Source organism: Vicia villosa, linkage group LG7 (genome assembly GCF_029867415.1).
Source record: "Vicia villosa cultivar HV-30 ecotype Madison, WI linkage group LG7, Vvil1.0, whole genome shotgun sequence".
In the NCBI taxonomy this organism is placed as follows: Eukaryota; Viridiplantae; Streptophyta; class Magnoliopsida; order Fabales; family Fabaceae; genus Vicia; species Vicia villosa.
In genome coordinates, this window is record NC_081186.1 from 54,275,251 (window position 1) to 54,297,962 (window position 22,712).

The window sequence follows — 22,712 nt, forward strand, 5'->3', positions numbered from 1 at the left end:
CAATTTGAACCTCCTTACTTCACATTTTGCCTCCAAAAATTGCTCAACTTTGATCAAGCATATCTCACTCAATTTTTAAGCTATGAGGGAGTTCTAATACTTTTTGGAAACCTCAAGGAGTCCACTACAAGCCACTTTGGAATATATTTTGCATTTGGAGCTTTTATCTTAATCATATCCTCTTTGACAAAAAACTGCTTTTGGAGGATGCCTGAAAATGACCTGTAATCTTTTGCACTGTATCTCTCAAATGAATCATTTCTAGCCTTGGCTTGTGAGAGACAAAGTTGTAGAGAATCCAATTTCCTTCAAAATAGGCTTTGAGTGGGGAATTTTTGATGTTCCATGTGAAAGTTATGCCCAGTCAAAGTTGGGTTGACTTTCTCCTAAGAAACCCTAATTTGAACTTTTTGTATTTGTTCATCTCTGAGTTTCTATTAATGGAATCATGATCAATCTTTGATCAAATGATGGTTATGCACCTCTATACCTGATGTTTGACCAATGATCATAGGTTTGAATCATGCTTTGATTGTTGTTGACCTTCAGGTTTGAATCAGTTGACTGTGGATCTTGGGATTGTTTGAGCAAGGCTTTGGAATTGAATCTTGAACTTTGAATTATTGTAAATGGAATATGGAAGGCAAATTTTGGGGTATGACACAATCATCAATCAAGAGTTTCATCTTAAAACTCCATTTGTGGTGTTATGCTCAATTCATCTGCAAGGGAACCATCGAGCACCAATGTTTTTTAGTTTGTATATGTTTTACTAACCAAAATACCAAAAATATTGCCTTGTGCTTTTGTATGTTTGTGTTTTGTAGGTACCAAGTCAAAATATCCATCAAAAAGGCATTTTTCAGCATTCTTCAGCAAGCAATCGATTTGCATAAGAGTGAAATCGACTGCACTCACTTGTTTTGCACCAGATTGGCATTCTGTCTCCTGTGCAATCGATTTCCATAAGAGTGCAATCGATTGCACCAACTGTTTCTGCACCATATTTGTTTCTATCATCAGTGCACAAGACAACAATCGATTTGCATAACTGCTTTTGCCCCAGATTTTGCCTTTTTCAGCAGTGCAAATCGATTTGCATAAGGTGTAAATCGATTGCACCAATGCGAAATTGGAAAAATGAAGGCAATTTTCAGATTTTGAGGAGTGTGGGGTGAAGCTTCTAGATTGCCCAAGCAATTCCCTACATCATTTTGATAAGTCTTATCATGTACCTTCATTTGATAACATACACACCATTGGATCATAATTTTGGCTCCAAATTCATTTACCAAACCTAATTTCATTTACCAAACCTAATTTCATTTACCTAACCTAATTTCATTTACCAAGCCTAACTCAAAACTACCACTAATCCCAAGCCTAAATCATATAAATAGACGCATTCACCTCTTCATTCAACAAGCTTTGAAAGCCAAAGAAACTCTTACCTTTTCTCTCCTCATCCTTTCCAAACCTCTCACTCAAAGTTCATTTCCATAGAATTAGTAAGATTCACCTTGAATCGTAATAATTTTGAACTAAACCTTCATTATTTCACTCTTTTCTTTATTTGTTCATCATCAATTATGGAAGATCAAAACATTTGTGGTTGTGTTCTTCAAGTAGACTCAAAGTTTGTGAAAGAAGTGGTAATTCTCTTGATCCATTCCATAATCAAAGATGTGATCAGTTGTTTTGTGTGTGTGATGCACCTTTGGTGCTACATTGATGCTATCTTCTTGCTTATTTGATGTATTTTTGTGCTCAGGTTGATACAAGATTGCAAGGTGTTTGGTTTTATGCTTAAACACGTTTTACTCCTTTTGATTGTTGTTTTTTTTTGAAAAAATGCATAGTGCAATCAATTTCTCTCTGTGTGCAATCAATTGCACAGTTGAAAAACTGCGTAGATTTTGAAAATTGAAGAAGGAGAAATCGATTGCACTCTTATAGCAATCGTTTGCTTGTTAAGAAGAATGTGTTTTTTGCCTTTTTTGAGTTTGTTTTGGTTCTAACTCTTCTTCTACTTCCTTCTTTTGTTTTTTTCTTTGAATCACAAGTTTAGAGGTCTAATTCCTCTCCAATGTCAATGGACTTAGGGCGTCGATAGGATGCAAATCCGAATCCGCAATATTAAGTTATTGAACTTGAAGATGGAAGGAACTTTTGAATGTAGTTCCATCTTTTATTTCTTTTTATTTTGATCGATGAAAGTCTTTAATATCTTGAGAATTCTTATGGATTCTTGATAAAGACGAGATCGCTACCTATTTTCTTTTCATGCGGTATTGCTTTCGGAGAGTGATCTATATATCACTTCTCTCGCATGCATTAGCACATAAATTGTTGACCGGCCTCGTTGTAGGGTGATTTCTACATAAATCACTTGGTGATCTGCTTAATATAGCGCAACATTTCGTGTCCCGAATAAAAAGATCCAATATGGCAGAGAATTGTATGCGGTTGATTTAAGACTTATGGAAGTTTGTCATGTAGTCGCTACGATTTTATCAAGCTTCTGATAAACTTCCATTGAATTTAAATACGAGAACATCCTTCACTCACCATCGATCTTCATGACTAACACTTTGATGATATACTTGACAAGTTTCAAGATGGTCATCTTTAACAACTAACAATTAACTTTAATTTCCGCCCTTTATTATATTGTCCTTTATATTTCTCGCTTTATGCTTTATTTTATCATTCATCATGTTTATGTTTCCACTATTTTCTCTTTGTCCATTTGGACGCTTTGTTTATGTTTCCGCTATTTTCTCTTTGTCCATTTGGACGCTTTGTTTATGTTTCCGCTATTTTCTCTTTGTCCATTTGGACGCTTAGTTTATGTTTCCCCTATTTTCTCTTTGTCCATTTGGACGTTTTATTTCCGTTATTTTCTTTTTGTCCATTTGGACCATACTCTATTTTTGTGCTAAAACATTAATAAACAACTTAAAATCTAAAAAACACTTAAGGCCCTATGGACTATTGGTTACTATCCCGAGCATTTTGGAGACCTGGACTTGTTGGACTTAGTACCTATGGACCCTGTTATGCTGCCGTTATGCTGCTATTATTCTGTTTATTATTCTGTCTGGCATTGGATTGTTGTCTGTTTGTGTGTGCATGTATTTCCTCGAAATCCCTTGATGGTTAATTCCAAGGCGTCGTGATAAGGATTTTACCCAAAAACAGCCGTTACTCTGCCCAATTTTCGTCAGAATTTTAATGTGCTTAATGCAAAGTGGTGCTAAAAATAATAAGTTCATCTGGATCCCCAAGTGGTAATGCGTTGGTTTAGTGTTGGTAGTCCAAAGGATGAGAAATCTACCTTGACTCTTAATGTCAAGTGTTGACTTCTTTTTTGTTAGATCGTTCTTTCCTTAGATTTTATTTTATGCTCTAGGATAGTCCCTTCATCTCCTCCCCTTCTAAGATTTTTAAAATCTTCTCCCTTTTTACAAAATCTTCTTATGTTTGCAACCTTTTTATATATCTTTCTTTAAAAATATCTTTTTCCCTTGGTGGTATTTTCCTTCAAAGTTTAGACACGATTAATTGTTGTAGTGGGTTGCGATACCCCACGATTTTGAGATTGATTGATATGATGGAGTCTTTTCCACGTGAGAGAGCCAGTGGCATACTCATTGATTTTCATCCGAGTTGGAGCCCTTCTTTCATTTGTGATGCAAAGAATCCATTTGTTCTCATGATCAAGATCAATGGCTGGGTATTCTCTTCGACGATGATAAAGTGTTTATTCCTTTTAAAAACCTTTTCCCATTTAAGCGGAACTACATTAGCTCTAACTTCTCCATTGCACCGAGGAGGTATGTAGGCACAAGATATAATGTCTTGCCGAGCTTGTTTTAAAAATTAAGCAAACCTTTCTTTTGCACACACCACACATATTTTCAAAAAGGTTCCTATGGAGTACCACAGATATGAGGGATGCTTAAAATATTCCCCTTGTATAATCAACACCCGTACCTAAGATCTCTCTTTTTGTTTTTTTTTAAACAAATTTGGGTTTTATTTCTTTCTTTTCCCATTTCCTTTGGAAACAATAAAGCGTGGTGGCGACTTTCACTAAAATAATGAGTCGAGTCAACCAATGGCTTCGTTCTCAGATTTTCCCCGCCCTCGACCACCAATTCAATGCCTGGATTCATAAGCTTCAATTGAGTAATGGTGGACTGGTAGGTATCCTGGGAAGTGGCAAGGAAATCATCCTCGAGCACTCGAAGATGCCCAATCAAGTCCGCCCGGGTAACAAGGGCACTCTCCTCGTCAGTTTCATCCTCGATAGAAGTCATAGAGCGACTAAGGACAGATTCCCAAACTGCAGGCGCTTGAAGAGCATTTCTGAGAGTCTTCACCAGGAGGGCATACTCGAAACCAAGGCTAACCCAAGCAGAATACTCATCACTAAGTTCTTTTGCCTTGGCCTCTAGCTGAGAATCCTTCAGTTTGAGATCCTCATCTCTTTCGGACAACACCATCTTGTGGTCCTCCTCCAAAGTCAGTACCTTCTGCTTGTAGTCTTCAGCTATCTTGAAGAGCATTTCACATGAGTTAGGGGGAACATCTGAGTACATCATTGCCGTCTCTAGGACCCTCATAACGGCAGTAGCATCCTGAGCCAAGGACTTCTTCTTATTAGTCACTACCATCCCATCTAAGTGGAGAGATTCTACCCTATGCAAGGTAAGGGAGGGCCCTCCTTGGAAAAAGTTCCTCTGAATAAAATAGGTGGGGAGAAGATACAGGTCGGGGGAATCATCTATGGTCAGGCCCACATTCTCCGTCGGGGCTGGTCAGGACCGCTTCCGAGAGACCAGAGCATCGGGATCATCCACGGAGGCCGGAGAAGAGCATTGAACAGGAAGAGGAAGCAAATCATTCTATTGATTAACAACAGGGGAAGGCGACTGAGCACCCGCAGGGGAGGAAGAAGAACCTCCAGACCCCGTGCCTAGAGCACGACATTGACCAGTCGGCTTTTTCCCCTTTCTTTGATTTGACTTTTGCAGCAGCGGCCTTGAAGATCTGATCTTGTCTGGTCGCCATAGCCCCTACAAAACATGATATCACATGTCAGCAAGATAATAAAACGAGGATATGAACACATTACGAAAAGATGAAAAACAATAAAGTACCCAGGAGAGTCATGGCTTCCTCCGTAGTCCCACAATCCACCAATTCTTGACAGCTGATATATCGTGCATCTACGTCAAATTCCCTATCTTCAGTAAATATAGGTTTCCCAACCTTATCTACTTTCTGAACTAGGGAGAAACTAGACACAATGCCGACCAGCTTCTGATAATTGGCCCAGTCATCAGCCATCAAATCCACCCGTCGGGTGATAAATTGATTCGTACTATATTTAAAGTGGTCCCTCGACCAATGAAACCTAAACCTACCCCTCAACCTCGTCCTCGGATCCCAAATCTCGTTCAAAATCGGCTTGCCTGCTACTAAAGCAGGCATAGCAGTAAGCAACAAAAGAGATTTGGAAATATTGATTCGGGAATTATCGTCCTCAGAGATGGAGAGATGCCATTCAACAGTTTCTACGGTTTCGAACTTTGGATTGAATGAGCAAAAAGTAAACAAAGATATAGAAAGTAAAAGAATAAACACATTCTTAAAAGAGAAAGAACTTATCAGGAATGTAAATATATTCACTCTTCACAAACATACAATTACCAACCCATTATACTCAACCTACGATACTCATCTATGTTATCACGTATCTCTCACATAAGTGTCAATCTCTAGAGCATAAACGAGATCATCTCACAACTAAGGTTATCTCTAACGCGAAGTCGCAAGAACATCTGTATTCTCGCGTCGGCGATCTCTCGCGCGCCGCTCAAACACGAAAGCATTAAGTACAGATACCCACAATGAATGCTAGCTCTAAATCTATCTCTAGAGTTCAGAACCAACAGATTATCATCCTAGATAAGGATTCAAGAAGTTTATCTCTAAAGCAACCCAAATCCCCAGCATAGAGCAAAAATCCAGAACAACATCAATACAGATTTGTAAAGCAAGTTAAACATAACATTATAATCGGTAAATATACATAAGATTCGAGTAACTATACAAACAAACCCAACACAAAGAAATACACAGAGAATAGAAGAGATAAACCAAATATCTCTTGGGTTGTCAGCTCTAGTTGATGAGAAATCCACCTCCAATCTTCCAAGTGCATGACCCGGTGTTGTTTTCTAAGTCAATCCTACTCTAAGAATGAAGTTGATGGTGTTGGACTCAAAAATACCCAGCCCATAACCTAAAAATGTGATTTTTCCCCTTTTTAACAAGTCTGAAAATTCGCAGGTCCGCTTAGCAGCACAGAGTCCGCTTAGTGGAGTGTGCTAAAAATCAGATTTTGTTTTCGCTATAACTCGAGAACCGTAACTCCGAATTGCGCCCGGTTCGAAGCGTTGGAAAGCTTATTAAATTCTCTATCCAATAATGAATGAATGGAAACCAAAATGATGATTTTGGTCATCCTTATTTTGAGTCTATGGAAGTCCGCTTGACGGTGGCTAAGCGGGCTTGCACCAAAACTGCAAAATCGAAGCATTGCCTTTGAGACTTTATTCCTCAAGGCTCCAATAAGCATGAATACCTATAAAAACAAAGGAAAAACTATCCAATGGTATAAAAGTATATGAAAATACAAATATTCACAAAGTATACGTATTTATACACAAACGGGGAATTATTCAAACGGTATTAACAAAAGTATCGATAAGTGCCACTATTTACATTCACAAAATAAGTATATTTTGGCACTTATCACCCGCATGTCCAATGATGGAACTTGTAGAAAGACTGAATCTATTGTTAGAACAAGATTTGTTCTGATCAATATTCTTGTTTTGATGATAACAATGTATATAAATTTTGTATAAGATAATGTGGTACTCTAATCCTTTACATTTTCCAATTCAGGAATTATATAAGGAGTACGCACAATTCAGCGCCAGAAGCACTGACTCAGAAGGTTCAAGTATGCAACATCAGAACATGCTCTCGCAAGACATCAAAAGATGGTCAAGCAGAATCAGAACATGGCCTATGAAGCATCAGAAGAACATGAGATCAGAAGCAGAAGCACTGAAGTTCTTATGGTATCACGCTAAAGCACTTCAAAGTCAGAAGACAAGAAGATGCTCTGCACCAAGCTGTTTAACTCTGATTATTCAAACGTTGTATCCACAAATATCAGACCAGAAGCAAGTACAAGATGACAGGCTACTCTGACTGGCAAAAGGAACGTTAGAAGCTACAAAAGGCAAAGTCAGTAGAAGCAGTAAAACCAAGGCTCGAGGTAGTTGACAAAAGAGTGAAACATTAAATGCAGAGCTGTACGGAACACGCAACGCATTAAATGCTCCCAACGGTCATCTTCTCAAACGCCTATAAATAGAAGTTCTGATGAGAAGCTGAATACATAACTCTTGCGCAAAATACAGAAACACTGTCAATTTGAAAAGCTCTCAAACTTCATCTTCAACCTCACTTCACTTGTAATATCTTACTGAGATTTAAGCTTAGAACTTAAGAGAAATATCACAGTTGTGATTATAGCTTTCTAAGAAGCATTTGAATACTCTTGTAAACATTTTATTTTACATTGATTTGTAAAAGGTTCCTAGAGTGATCAAGTTGTGATCAGTAGACTCTAGAAGACTTAGAAGTTTCTAAGTGTTGATTTCCTAGAGTGATCAAGGTGTGATCAGTATACTCTAGAAGACTTAGAGTGTTTCTAAGTGGACAACCATTGTAATCAAGATTGATTAGTGGATTAAATCCTCAGTTGAGGTAAATCACTCTAAGGGGGTGGACTGGAGTAGTTTCGTTAACAACGAACCAGGATAAAAATATTGTGTTCATTATTTTTATCTTAAGAGTTTTTAAAGTCACACTTATTCAAACCCCCCCTTTCTAAGTGTTTTTCTATCCTTCATCTATGGCCGCCTTTTTCTGAGGGCGGAGAAGATAATATCGTGATTTAAAGTGTTTCAAGGAGTCAGAAAACGGTTTGAAAAGCTTCTTAGCTTGCTTCAGAGAAACCCAACCGAACCGACTAGACCGAGTAACCTGGCGCTGGACATGGAAGTAATAGAACAAGAGTGAGACCGTCTTATCAATTTGGAGATAGTCACAAGTTAGCTCGAAAGCCCTCAAGAAAGCCATCGAGTTCGGATGAAGCTGGCTCGGCGCAAGCTCCAGGTGATTGAAAACTGAAATCTGAAAGTCTGTAAAGGGTAGACGGAGGCCCATCTCTCAGAAGACAACCACATACATAGGGATACGGTCGGGCTCATACTTGTCACAAACCCTCTCATCCTCATCAGGAACAGACACAATCCAGTCGTTATCTGCCTGAGTCTCACCCACGTGGCCCCCGACCACAGTATGGACATCCGAGAGATCCGAAGAAAAAAGGGATTCGGTCTCAAGCACCTCGTCGGCCGCCCAATCTTCTACAAGAAACCCTTGCTCGATGGGAGGTGTAACCGAAGAAGAAGCTGAAGTAGAGTCAAGAACATCATCACCGTGAGTTTGAGCCATACCAACCTGAAAAGCAGAGGAAACCAGTGAATTCGATGATAAAATCAAATCCATACTTCCACCGCTGATTAAGTGAAAGGGCGCAATTGGTCAGGGGACAATATCCCCGACCAGACCCTTACTCGAAAGAGTGAACGGCCCAACCAGTTCCCATAATTAGGTTTATGAGACACACAGAACCCTAATATGAAAACCCCGATTCTGGTGGAAGATAACTGTAACACCGCTAATAAAAGTCCAGATTCTGATCAAAATCAACCGGGAAAGCCGTGACATATGACAGGAACACACGCAGTAATCCAAATAAGAAGGCTCTAAACTAAAAATCCCAGAAAAGAGGCCGTAACCACCATCCTTAAACAAGGATACAAGGCCTGATCCTCGCCGGCAATAATGTAGAAAATTGAATCATCGCCGCGAACCACCAACATTATACTAAAAGCTTCAGTAAAGGCATGGTTCGACTGACCTATTTACATGCATGTTTATCCCCAAACTACACTAATTCATAGAAACAGGGACGAAAACGAGTATACTTACTTGAAATCCCAAGAAGTTGTAGATAATAGGAAGGAAACAGCGAAATTGTTGGGAACAGCGACGATGAAGAACATCGTCAATACCAGGAGAATGAACGGATAGAAGAAAAGATTTCAAATAACTCACATGTTTAGCATTTATAGAACATCTAAAAAAGAAACCATGCATGTGACGTTGTCATACCCCAAAATTTTCCCATTATATTTAATCATATTTCAGTCCATCTGACTTTCAAATGCTCAAAGATCTCCAATTGCTCAAAGCTACCTACCTCCTAAACGAATGCCTTTGAACTAGGGTTTTGATCTTCTCAAAGAGAAATCAACTTCAGATACCTCAAGTGGACTCCATGGCCTCTCATATGCTCAAAAGGGTCTTCATGCCAAGATTCAAACTCTGATTCACAAGATTGCCTAGACAAAAGCTCAAATAGTCAACAATCAACTAGTTTGACCTAAAAGTCAACTGTGGTCAAAGTACAGTCAAAATTCCTGATTTTTGGTAAACATCCTTATTTTGAAGTATCATTCATCATGTGATCAAGGATTGATCATGATTCATCAAGGAAAGCTCTAAAATCATCAAAACTCAAACTTTCTAAATTAGGGTTTTTTGGACCTAAAGTCAACTGAACTTTGACCAGCCATAACTTTCACATGGAACATCATAAATTTTCCATCCAAAGCTCAACTTGAAGGAAATTAAATTCTCTACAACTTTGCTCTCACATGCCAAGGCTAAAAATGCACCATTTGGGAGATATGGGCCAATACATTACAGGTCCTCCAAAAAGTCAATAAAAACACCTTTTGGGTCAAAGCTCATAACTTGAACATGGTAGACTCAACTGAGATAAAACCAAAAGGATCTTTTAGAGGACTCTTTGAGATTTCTAGAAAGTGTGAGGACACCTCCACATGACCAAAATTGAAGGAGATATGAAGTGTACAAGTTGGGCGATTCTAAGAAAAGGCACAAAGGGCAAAGTGGAGAATTTTGGAGATTTGGACTAATGGACCTAAGTTTTGGGTTCTAATCACACATATGATCCATAAAAGGGCCTATAAAGTCATATTTATATTTTTGGCATTTTATTTCTATTTATTTGAATTTTATTCATTTAAATGGCAAATAAATCAAGTAAAAAACTAAAAATAATGAATTAAATCATGAGACTTTATTTTGGATCATGTGAAAGCCCAAGAAACACCATGGGGACCAAGGAATTTCGTTCTACATAATTTTGGATTTATTTTATTTTATTTGTTTTGATTATTATCTATTTAAAATCAAAATAAATCAAATAAATACCAAATAAATGCATGGCTTGTGATTGCAATCAAGAGATTCATCAAAGAATAATCTTGAGGGCCAAGGAAAATAATTGAAGTTGATTGATACACAATTGAACTCAAAATAGCAAGTTTTCAATCAAAATATTTTCTCTTCCAAATCAAATATTTTCTTGATCCAATCTTGTTGATTCTCTCCAAACTTTTGACCTAATTCAAACCCTTATATATACACAATATATGCGGCCACAAAAGGGGACGAAAATTTGAAGAGAACACAAGGGTTTCAAAGTTGCCAAAATATCAAAGAAAGTGCAAATTTTCGTATTCTTGATTCAAGCATTTTCAAGGCCAAGTAACCATCCAATTTCTTTCCCAAGGTAATATAGGGTAAGGCTACATAGTTAATAGCATGTAAGAATGCATATATTTCACGTTCCATGTTTGACATATTCATGCATGGTTTTTGATTTTCGTCGTTCTCTATACATCGTGTTTTAACATGTTATGATGATGGATTTAAGCTTATAGCATGTGTTAAAGAAGATTTGAGCCATTAAACGGAATCTTGGAGTCCTATATCACCACTCACCATTGTTAGGGCACAAGTGGGGTGTGTGTTCGTTTTCATGGATGTAGTGGCTTTTGGACTAAAGCGAGCCCATATTCGTGATCAGAGGCCTGAGTTCATACGATCTGGGCATTTATTTGGTTTGGCTAACACCTTTTTGTTGAGTCTCTAACGTTTTGCAGAATTGAAGGGAAATCCGCAGGTAAATGCGTGGATAGATTCGCAGGTGAATCCGCAAGGCTGGAGGAAGGGGATGATGAATAGTGACATGGGAATTGTTGGCTGCACGCGTGGCTGATTCATGTGACGCTATTGGTCAGTCAAACAACCACAAACTCTCTTCCCACTTCTGATTGGCCGTGCGCGTAATGGAAGGCCCCACTTTGACTTGTTTCTTTATTATTTTATTTGTGTATTTTTATAATTTGAATTGATAACTTGACAAGAAGAATTTGCAGCGCCTTTGGTAGAGGAAAGGGGTGTGTCACCATCAGTACATGGGTTCGATCCCCACACAACACACTTTATTTTTCCAAATTTCTGCTTCAATAGATCCAATGCAAAGACTATGGTGCATCTTCATTCATCACCCTTAGATCTTCCAGCATCCAGATCTAACATACCAGGATTGAAGGACCATCATGGACCACCAGAGGCTCATCACACCCAATCTGAGCTAAGTTTTTATTTTTATTTTTTTAATTACATGAAGGTTTTTTTATTTTCTTTTTTCTCTTCTTCTATTATAATTTCTTTTTTTATTTATTTTTATTTAACAAATTAGTTTTATATGATAATTTTATACTCATTTATTATTTAATCATAAACTCGATTTTTCCACAATTTTTTCAGAATTGTTTTTTTTAAAACAATAAAAACTATTATTTTTGTATATACTTTTAAATTTTGTTAACTTCGATCCATTTATAAACCCTGGTAGCCTTAGGTTTACTGGTAGGTGTTGCCTATTAACCCTGTTTAACTTTTGACTCATTCAGGGCTTGCCTTTTGCCATGCCCTTTTTGTTTGCCTAAATTACTATTATTTTTATTTTTTGATCTGCCACGTTATAATTGTTGAGATCACTCATGCACTAACATTTTTCTTCATTGTGCCCAATTTTCAGGGTTAATCCAAGATCTTTCAGCCACGCGCCTCGCCATACCAAAAAAGCTAAGTTTTTATTTAACATCATTTTATTTTTATCTTGCCTTTGAATTAAAATAGGGTTTGCCTCCATAGTTAATGGATCTGTAATACACTAACCCCTATTATTTTTTTGTTTAATTCTCAGATGTTCAGAGTCAATCGAAGGTTCGAGGAAGATCCATGCTAAAGATAAAGATAATTAAATTAACTATTCATATCTCTTATTTTCTGCTTTTATTCCCCTTTCCCCGCAGGTGTTTATTGTAATAGCGTAGGACTTTTAATTTCTGCCTTTACTTTTTGCTTATTTTAAACCGCGTGGTTAGTAATTTAGGGAGTGCGAACCTGAAATTAATCTAGAATCACCTAATTACAAGATAAATATCATCGAAGTTAACCACGTGATTGTGCACCCACACACCTTTAGGGTAATCCCTTTGGTTTCCTTGTTGCCTTATTACTGTTGCCTTGTTGCCTTCAAAATTGTTAAATAGTCAAGTCCCTCGATTTCGAGGATACCTAAAGCAAATGTTGCCTTAAAGTTATTGAAACTCCCTCGAGGTTGCCATATAAATGATGATATGTCCCTATTGCTAAGGTATCCTCGCCTGTTGCCTAAAAATTAATGACTATTATATCCTTCCCTTAGACTACCTGCCCTCTTTATGGTAGGGACAGTCTTGTGGCGAACGATAACTCGATGACCCTTCAATATCCAATTGAAAGACTTCCTGCCCTCTCATGGTATGGATAGATCCTTTCGTCCGAAAGACTAAAAGAACAAATTTCAAAACTTAGAGTAGTTGCTACTAATTGCTTGCTCTAAATTCAAAATCTCTTTTTCCATTTCATTTTCAAATATTTTCAAAAGGCTACGCTTATTTACAAGCTAAAGTCCTAAAACAAAATTCTTTTTCCATACTTCAAACATTTCAAACAATTCAAAAGTGAGCTAAGCAATTAAGAACCCATGGATAACCATGGATGCAAAGGGTGCCTTACACCTTCCCTTTGTATAACTTACCCCCCGAACTCAATCTCTTTCAAAAAGGTTTTTTCTGTTCTTTAAGCCTTTCTATTAAATTGGATAAAATAAAAGTCGGTGGCGACTCTTGCTATCCGCAACATTTCAAATAAAGTCAGTTCACTGTATTACAGACGTACACGCGTAGGTTAAGTAAGGGTCATCATCAACCCTAAGATGCTAATTACTAGAGTAGCCATCATCACACATTTAATGCTACACGAGACCCTACACGAGCACGCGTGCATGCTAACTGTTCACATCATATCACCTGTTCGTCTCCTCGGCATCCCGATACACCACTTCTTCATTGCTCGCTCGCCCGGTTCCTTTACCCCGTCTCCCCGGATGTTAACGCTCGAATACTCTAAGTCATTACTTCCACACATGAGAGCAACGACTTGGGGGGGCTCCTTTTCTGGGATGACTAAATAATCCTATTTGGCCCAATCGACTATAGAGGCCCAATAAGCATTAGGCCCAATCCATAAGGGGTACAAAGGATCGAGCTACCTCCGGATACAAGTACGTTGGATTAGCCGAGCACGTTGAGCCACCGTCCTTGCCAACGACTAGTTCCTCTGCTCGGATAGTCCGAGGCCTATTCAAACGACCTCCTATATTCTGGTCCCTGGATTTACGCCCAAGCCCATTATTATAGGATTTCCGGTCCATAACCAAGTATAAATAACCCCCTAGACCTAGGGGGAAAGGTATTCCTTTTTCCCTCACAAAACTTGCATACTTTTTGTTGTACCTTTGCTCTCTTCCTTACTTTGGCATCGCAGTGCCTTGCGGGTACAACGCCCCTTTTTTCTCTCAACCACCGCTGAAGATTCTGACGTTGCTGCTGGCCCACTCATTCTGATCACCCCGCATCAGTAAATTTCAATCCAACGGTTGATTTTAGAAAACATTTATATATATATATATATATATATATATATATATATATATATATATATATATATAAGGAGAGATCGAATTACACTTGAAGAGTTACACCACAAGTTACACTCGCTCATAACTTTATTTCGAATAAATATTTTTTAAAGTTAACCGTTAGATTGAAACACATTATCATATAGATCATATCTATAAAGTTTGAAATTATTCTATAATGATTTACTATGTCATTGAATTACATCAAAATTAAGGTTATATGAGAGTTCATTTTAAGGTTAATCTTTGGATATCTAAATGGTATAGCAAATCGTTATAGATTAATCTCAAACTTTATAGGTATGATCTATATGATAGTATGTTTCAATCCAACGGTTGATTTTAAAAAATATTTATCCGACACAAAGTTATTGAGCGAGTGTAACTCAGGGTGTAACTCTGCAGGTGTAATTTGATCCCTCCTATATATAAGGAGAGATCGAATTACACTTGAAGAGTTACACCACAAATATATATATATATATATATATATATATATATATATATATATATATATATAACAATTGTTATCTTATTTTTACATATTTGCTATCTTATGTACTTATTTTTGCTACATATTTGTTATGAATATTAATAATTGGCTTATATAGGGAGAAATTATTATTAATAAAACAAATATGAGTATTTAAAATTCATAACAATTTCTACATAAGTACTTTAACTTCAACGTATATTAATAATAATAATAATAATAATAATAATAATAATAATAATAATAGTAAATATAATAATAATAATTATTATTATTTCAAATAAATTAAAATAAAAATAAATAAAACAATGCCAAGCACAATGACAATAATATTACTAAGCTTAATGGATTATACATCTTATAAGCATTCAAATGTATACGAAACAAAATAATTTACTAATATTTGCAATCAAACATGTTTGAAAATCGCAATAATACATATTGAATGTGAATCCCTAAAACAAAATTAAACAAGAAAAGTTATAGACAAGTTCTTCTCTTAATATGAATTTATAAAAGAGAAGTGTTACATACTAAGAAGATGGTTTATACAAAATGAAATTCTTACATTCATATGAAATGTCAAACTTGAGTTTTCGTATAAAACATCGTCTTAATATTTATCAATTCTCTTAATTTTCGTAAAGTGGAGAAAGTAATTAGAAGATTCAAACTCATATATAATGTTCTTATGAAAGATGCTACAAATTTAAGGAGAAAATTTAGATACAATTTTGTAAGTGTGGTTTATATTTTTTTCAAATAAAAATATGATTAGTGTATAATTTATTCCTACACATAGACAAGTTTCTCCTATTTTCACTCCTTAAACGATATTTAAATACATTGTCATATTTTTTTTAAAAAAAATATATAAACCACACATAAGGATGTATGTAAATTTTCTCCTAAATTTAAATAGCTTAAACACGAATAACTACAAAGCAAGTATTCTAATTCTAATTTAAATACAAAATCAATTTGTTTTCAATTTTATGGATCAATGATTAACAAACTAATCACTATCTAAATAACAATCATTAAGTTGGTCTAACAAACTTGATCTATAAAATAGAATTACTATGACAAAGTGCTAATACATCTCAAGTGATTTACATTCAAATCTTAATATGCTAATACATCTCAAGTGGGTTATTTTCAAATATTATGCCTGTTTTCAAAACCTAATAATTATAGTTAAATTTTCCAAAAAAAAAAATTAATCATATATTTTCTAGCAAAAACAAAGTCTATTTCCTATAATGTTGCAATGAAAATAGATAAATAGACATACATTATAATCCAAATCATTAAGATAATAAAACACTTTATTTTGAATAAAAATATTCTAAAAATTACACATTTTTATTTTTAATACAAAATTTGAATTTATATCAACCTTTGAAATAAATAAATGAGAAAAACAAGAAGCCAATGTAAGAAAAAATTTCAAAAAGAAAAATTACGGGTAAGAAATGGTTTAAATTCATGGCAATTTGTACAAAAGTACTAAAACTTCAATGTATAATAATAGTATTAATAATTATTATTATTATTTTAAAGAAATTAAAAAATTTATTATTAACAAACAAAAGATCCTTCAAGTACAAGAAGTACTTTGAAGACTACAACACGGTAAAACTCCAATCTGAAATTAACACCGAATAAAATAACAGACAAGCCTCAACAACACAACACCTAAATAGAGACTAACTTATATAATTCGAAATACATTGGATAGGATTAAGCATCCAAAGATGATAATCAACCGTAAAACCCATAAAATAAGATTTCAACCACCAGTACGATTGAAGCTTAACCTTTTCAACAATTGTCATCACCGACAAACGCGAATTCTGAAAGATCCGTTGATTACACGCTTTCCAAATTCCCTACATAGCTGCTATCCAAATGACATGCAAGACAATACGATACTCCTTATCCTCCCCTGCCAAAGCCACAAAATAGTCATGATGGTGCTTGAAAGACCGACACAAAATCAAGCCACCCTGCTAGGATCGGCCAAACAATATTAAAATACGGACAACGGACAAAAATATGATCCATATTCTCAGTCTCCATACAACCATTAGAATAGGTTTGATTCTCCTCCGCTAAAATATTACGCCACATCAAATTATCCTTTTTCGGTAATCTATTACAAAATAACCGCCAAATAAAAATATTTACCTTTAGGGAGACCACTTTCGACCACCAAACCTGAGAACCACATAACAACTAACACTACAAGAAAACAACACCTTAGCGTCGGTCACAAGCCGTCGCTAACATCCTTAAAACCGACGTTAATAGATGTGAGCGTCGGCTTAGCGGTGGGGTCGGGACCGTCGCTAAACACCTCAAAGCTAACAGTAGCGTAAGGTCGTCGCTACGGTAGCGTCGGCTATAAGTAACGCTAAGTGGTCACTACTCGTTGTCCATATGCTTATACCCATAACTTTAGCGTCGGCCCTAACCATCGCTAATATATGCCACGTGGCGCCATATGGTTGGGTGTTCCCTTTGACCAACATTACATGTTGTCTATAGCGTCGGCTCCGTGGCGTCGCAACATGATGCCACGTGTTTCTTTATGATAGCATAATTGCCAATTTGAGGTTCTACGTTTTAATAGTAGCGTCGGCTGAAGCCGACGCTTTTATTTTTTTATTTTTTTTTGACCCAATTTTTGCAAAAATATGTTTTTTTTGTCTAATCAGTTTTGGTTACACCTGAATATTATAAAATATGTCAAACTAATTTTGATTGCACCTATAAATTATAAAATATGATACAATAATATAATTTAATCGTTTTGAAATAAAAGTAATAAATTGTAATCTAAAATCCATATCAACATAAAAATCATATACTCATACGATTCAACATCAGAACAATACATCATGTTCATAAATAGGTGTACCAAAACAAACAGCCTATTCAACATTACTTATAACACAATCTTATACTCATACGAGTTTACTTATACATGCCAAGGTGTACCAAAATAAGTTTACTTATAAGTCAAACTAGACATAAGAAAATCATAACACAATCTAGACATAAATCAACTCTATTGATCCTGATCATGACCATCAGCAGCAACATCTTCCTCATCCTCCTCTTCCTCCTGCAACATTAAAAAAAACAATGTATAATTAATAGAGTGAGAGGAAAATCTAACAGTATTAATCTTCCCATACTTGAATTTTAACAAAATAAACTTTATTATATAGAGTCAGAACTTGACATTAATTCAACAAAATGAAGGAGTACAATATTCAATAAAGTGTTGCAAGAATCAATGCAGTATTAGAAATGTATAAGAATGTTTCAAAATATGTGATCATCTAAAGTTTAATCAATATGGTAGAGAAAATAAAATGTATAAGAATGTTTTGTCATGCTTATGGTTCTCTTATATGCAGACTTGTTCGAGATACTCATAAACTAGGTGCAAACATTGTTCTCATTCAGGTGTGCATAATAAAACCCTGGATGCTCCCAGCACTGTTTTTTCAACTAATTTCCATGTGTTTGGATAATCTTAACGATGCGTGACTCATTTCAGGAACTCTTTAAAGGTTATTACTTCTGTCAGGCACAAAGAGAGGATTTCATTCAAATATCTAAGCCCTATAAGGACCATCCTACAATTACAAGGTAAACAAAGGAAAATGTGGTTCCTGTTGTTTGCTTCTCAACCAGAGGAATATGGTGCTGTTTAAGGGACATAAGAATGTTTAAGGGACAGAAGAATGATGGATATTTAGTTTTGTATTCTTTGAGCTTTTGTTTGTAGTGAATGTTTCAATGTGTATAATGTAGGATGCAAAAACTTGCGAAAGAGTTAGTTGTGGTCATACCAGTTAGCTTCTGAATATGCTTACTAAAAAAAGTATTCAAACCAGTATAAACTATGAAAGAAATGAAAGTAAAAGGAATAGTAAAAGTACCAAATAATCATAATGAGAATGTTCACTCGAAGTAGAAGGTCGACCCGCCTGACGAGACTGGAACATATCAAACATTTTCCTAAGATCTTCAAATTGTTTTGCCAATTCATCTGTCCGCGCATTAGCTCGTGCAGCTTCTTCACGTGCTGCAGCAGCTTCAGCTCTGGCAACCTCAATGGCTTGGTTATCTGCCTCTCTATTGGGGTTTGTAATTGACACTTGTGTCAAGAAGCTCACTCCATATCTTACGTTGCGCGCCAATTGTGCAGCTCCATAACACCGCCCCCGTGTTTTACCTCCGGTAGTTTCTTTCCACATTTGTATTCTTGTTGATCCATCGACATCATCACCACTTTGTGTGGCTTGTGTAACACTACTCGCGTAGGTTTCCTGTACAACATAAGATGAATGTGTCAAAGATAATGTTCCATAATTATAACACTTTGATCAAAGATAATGTGTCATTTTGATCAAAGATAATTAAAATTTAAAAACAGTCGACTCAATAAGTGGCTAATTAAAGGCAGCTTTTAACTACTATTCTCCCGTCTTCAAGTGATTGCACTAAAGAACTTTCACTACTCCAAAGATAACTAAATACGGCATGTGTGAATGTTGAAATATAAAATGCATGAAATAATTTGATTGATTAATTGGTGAATGTGAGAAAAACACAATAAAGAGTATTGATCGATTTAAACTTCTCAGAATTTATTTCAAATGAAACTCAAGTTGATCATAAATGATCAATGATAAGGAGATAAATAAAGATAAATTAAAACATAGTTAATCTTGGTTCACCACCTTAATTCAGAGTTACCTTTTATCCTTTTACACAAAGATATTTTCACATGTAATCCCCAATTTCATTGAAATTAATCATATCAGTCCAGCCCATTAAGATGATAACAAAAAAAACTCATCGCTATCGATGTCAAACGCTGCGTTGTAGGGCAAACAAATCGGGAAAACGGTGTGTGTGGTGCCCTATACTATACAAAACCAGCAACTAGCATAGTAGAAGAGAGAGTGTGTGACTTTGTTGAAGAGAAGAATCAAGATGGCGCCAATCATCCAAAGCACTCAACCCTGGGTCGAGAAATAGTAACAACCACTTTCTCTTCAATTCAATTTCAATTTTCTTTCTCTAATTTCCATTTTTCCCATATCTAATTTCTCTCCAATTTCTATCAGTCGCCCAAAGCAAGTGAAAGACGTTGCTCACCAAGAAGAAGTAGTCTGAGTACTCACCAACACTCTCAAAAATGTGCTTAAGATCCTATGCTGCTTACTTGTTTGACAGTGTGACAGTGTACTCACCAAGTGAAAGACGTTGACAGTATTTGTTTGACAGTGTGGCTGGGTGTTATTCTCTGCCTACTTGAAACAAATTTTAGAGCTGCTGTTGATGTTTTTCCAAAAATGCAGATTATGGCATTGCATCTATTATTACTTCCATTGGATGACTTAATAAACAAAAGTAACTAACGTATAGTTCATTTAATTTTTGTTGACTTAATATAATAATAGTTTTTCATAATGTATTTTCTTCCTAGTCACAAATTTAGCAACTTCAAAATGAAAATGAAACTAATAGGTCTCATGCAACTTCATAATGTATTTTCTTCCTAGTCACAAATTCAGCAACTTCAAAACGAAAATGAAACTAACAATTTACATGTGTTTTCGCTACACGCTCGTCAACCCACTCCCCATTCTTCTTTTTGTGGGTGGCAATGAAGAGCTCATCCGGATGTGCGGGTCGCTTGAGTTTTTTAGCCTATAATTAAAGATAATATATATGGTCACAATGTATATTGAATATAATTATATTAAAGGATTTCAATAACAAATATAATACATACCAATTCAAGTGCAACATCATGGTGAGCTATACGACCAGACGTATGGACTGCCTCACCTCTACTTGATGATCGATTAATCTTATTTTGTTTGGAGACATCCTTGAACTTTTTTGTCTCCCACTTTGCAAGAAGAAACTCCCATGTATCTACACCCATCCAAGGCGGCTTGCGCGCCTGATCTTTAGCCTTTTGCAATATATCACGCAGTCGTGCAACACACCTTTGATGAAACAAGCCTTCCATTTTAGCATCATCGCAACGGTCCCAGCTTACAAGCGACTGACAAAATATACAAATAATAAATGAAACTCCACAATATACATTATAATCAAAATACTAAAAAAGAAATTACATGTCTTACTTTAAACGTGTTGAACCATTCCTTTCTCTCGGCTTGTCTTTCATCACGTTTAAGCTCACTATAATTATAAAAAGTACCCCGTTAAAGCTTTACTATAACTTTTCTGCACATTTCGGCAACAAGGTTGCCTGGACTTAACCTATGAGGCAAAGGAAAAATGTTTGTTAATTAAAACACATATGTAACACGCAAAGCAATCCATTCACGTCAATTTTAGACATTTCTTCACCTCACAAAGCACCAACAACAGCAATGTAAATGTTCTGAAAAGAGGCTATATTAAACTGACAGTTAGCATTATGAAAAAAGGCTATATTAATTATTAGTTTTAACAGCCACCTTCTATTCTATTTTCACAGAAAAAATCTTGTATATCATTCATTATTAGTTTTAACAATTTAAACACCTCTTCTATTCTATCCAATTTATTAAAATCATTTCACCTTGAAAGGGACTACTGTTACTGGAAAAATTGTGTGGAGAAACCTATTGGTATTTTGAGTATGCCAATTTCAATGTTACTGGTAGTAAGCCTATGGGAATTACAATATGGGTTATTACTTTTACCTCTGTTAAGAATACACTTTCTAGGTTTTTATGGCTTCTAAATACACTAAGATTGAGATGAAAAATTAAGCACTGATACAAAAACAAAATCAAAATTCTAAACATTGAATCAAAGTAATTAAACAGAACTCATAATCATAGTTATTGTAACATTTAAGAAACTGTAGGTTAAATGCATATTCAGATTCTATTAAATCAAAATTCTAAACATTGAATCAAAGTAATTAAACAGAACTCATAATCATAGTTATACTTTATACTAATTAAACAGAACTCATAATCATAGTTATACTCTACTAACATAGATCTTCGGTCGCTGCCCATCATCTTGTTCTTGTTGTTCCTCGTTAGAAAGTGCTTGGTCCCCCTCTTCTTGAACGTCCTCTTCCGAGGTGTGATGGGGAGGACTTTGCAAAACATGATGAGTTTATCCTGGGGTAGGAATGAATCTGAATTCCTCGGAAGTCGGGATTGATGGTTGAGGTTGATCAATAGGTGGCGGTGTTGGGTTTGTCTGAACTAGTGGTGGTGTTGGGTTTGTATGAGTCGTTGATGCAGGCTGCGAAGGTGGCGGTGTTGGATTTTTCCTAGTCTTTGATGGAGGGTGCAAAAATGGTGGTGTTGGATTTGTATGAATCGGTGGTGGAGGCTGAGTAGGTGGTGGTGTTGGTTTTGTCTGAATCGGTGGTGGAGGCTGAGTAAGTGGTGGTGTTGGTTTTGTCTGAATCGATGGTGAAGGCTGAGTAGGAAGTGGTGTTTTAGTTGTCTGAATCGGTGGTGGATGTTTTTTCTGAGTATGTGGTGGCGGTGGGTTCTTTGAACCAGGTTTCCCATGCACCATGCGAGAATTCTTTATAGCAATACTCCCAGGTGGAATTTGTCGTTGACGACATAACCTATCAACAAAACTTTTTTACACAATTGACATTATCAATAACATTAGCAAAAATGCATCAAAAAATATTAAATTGCAAAGAAACGAACTAGTGAAGGTTAAGCCATCTTACTTATTTGTGCTTGATGGTGCTTTTCTCTTTCCGTTTTGTCCAGTCATTTGAATAGAAGCTAACAATAAAGCTGCCAACAATAAAAATTTATATATAACATTTTCACATATCACATCAATAGTATACACTCAGTACATCAGATCATTATTATAATTTATATGACCCAGAAATAGAGTGACTATAATTTAATATGAAAACACAAATCCTAAATTAAGAGATATCTAGTATGAAACAAGTAAAAGGAATCTAGCATATATATACAAGTTTATCAATCAGAAGTGATGAACACAGTGCAACACTGAAGAATGGTGGGAGTGATGAACAAAAGCATCAAATAT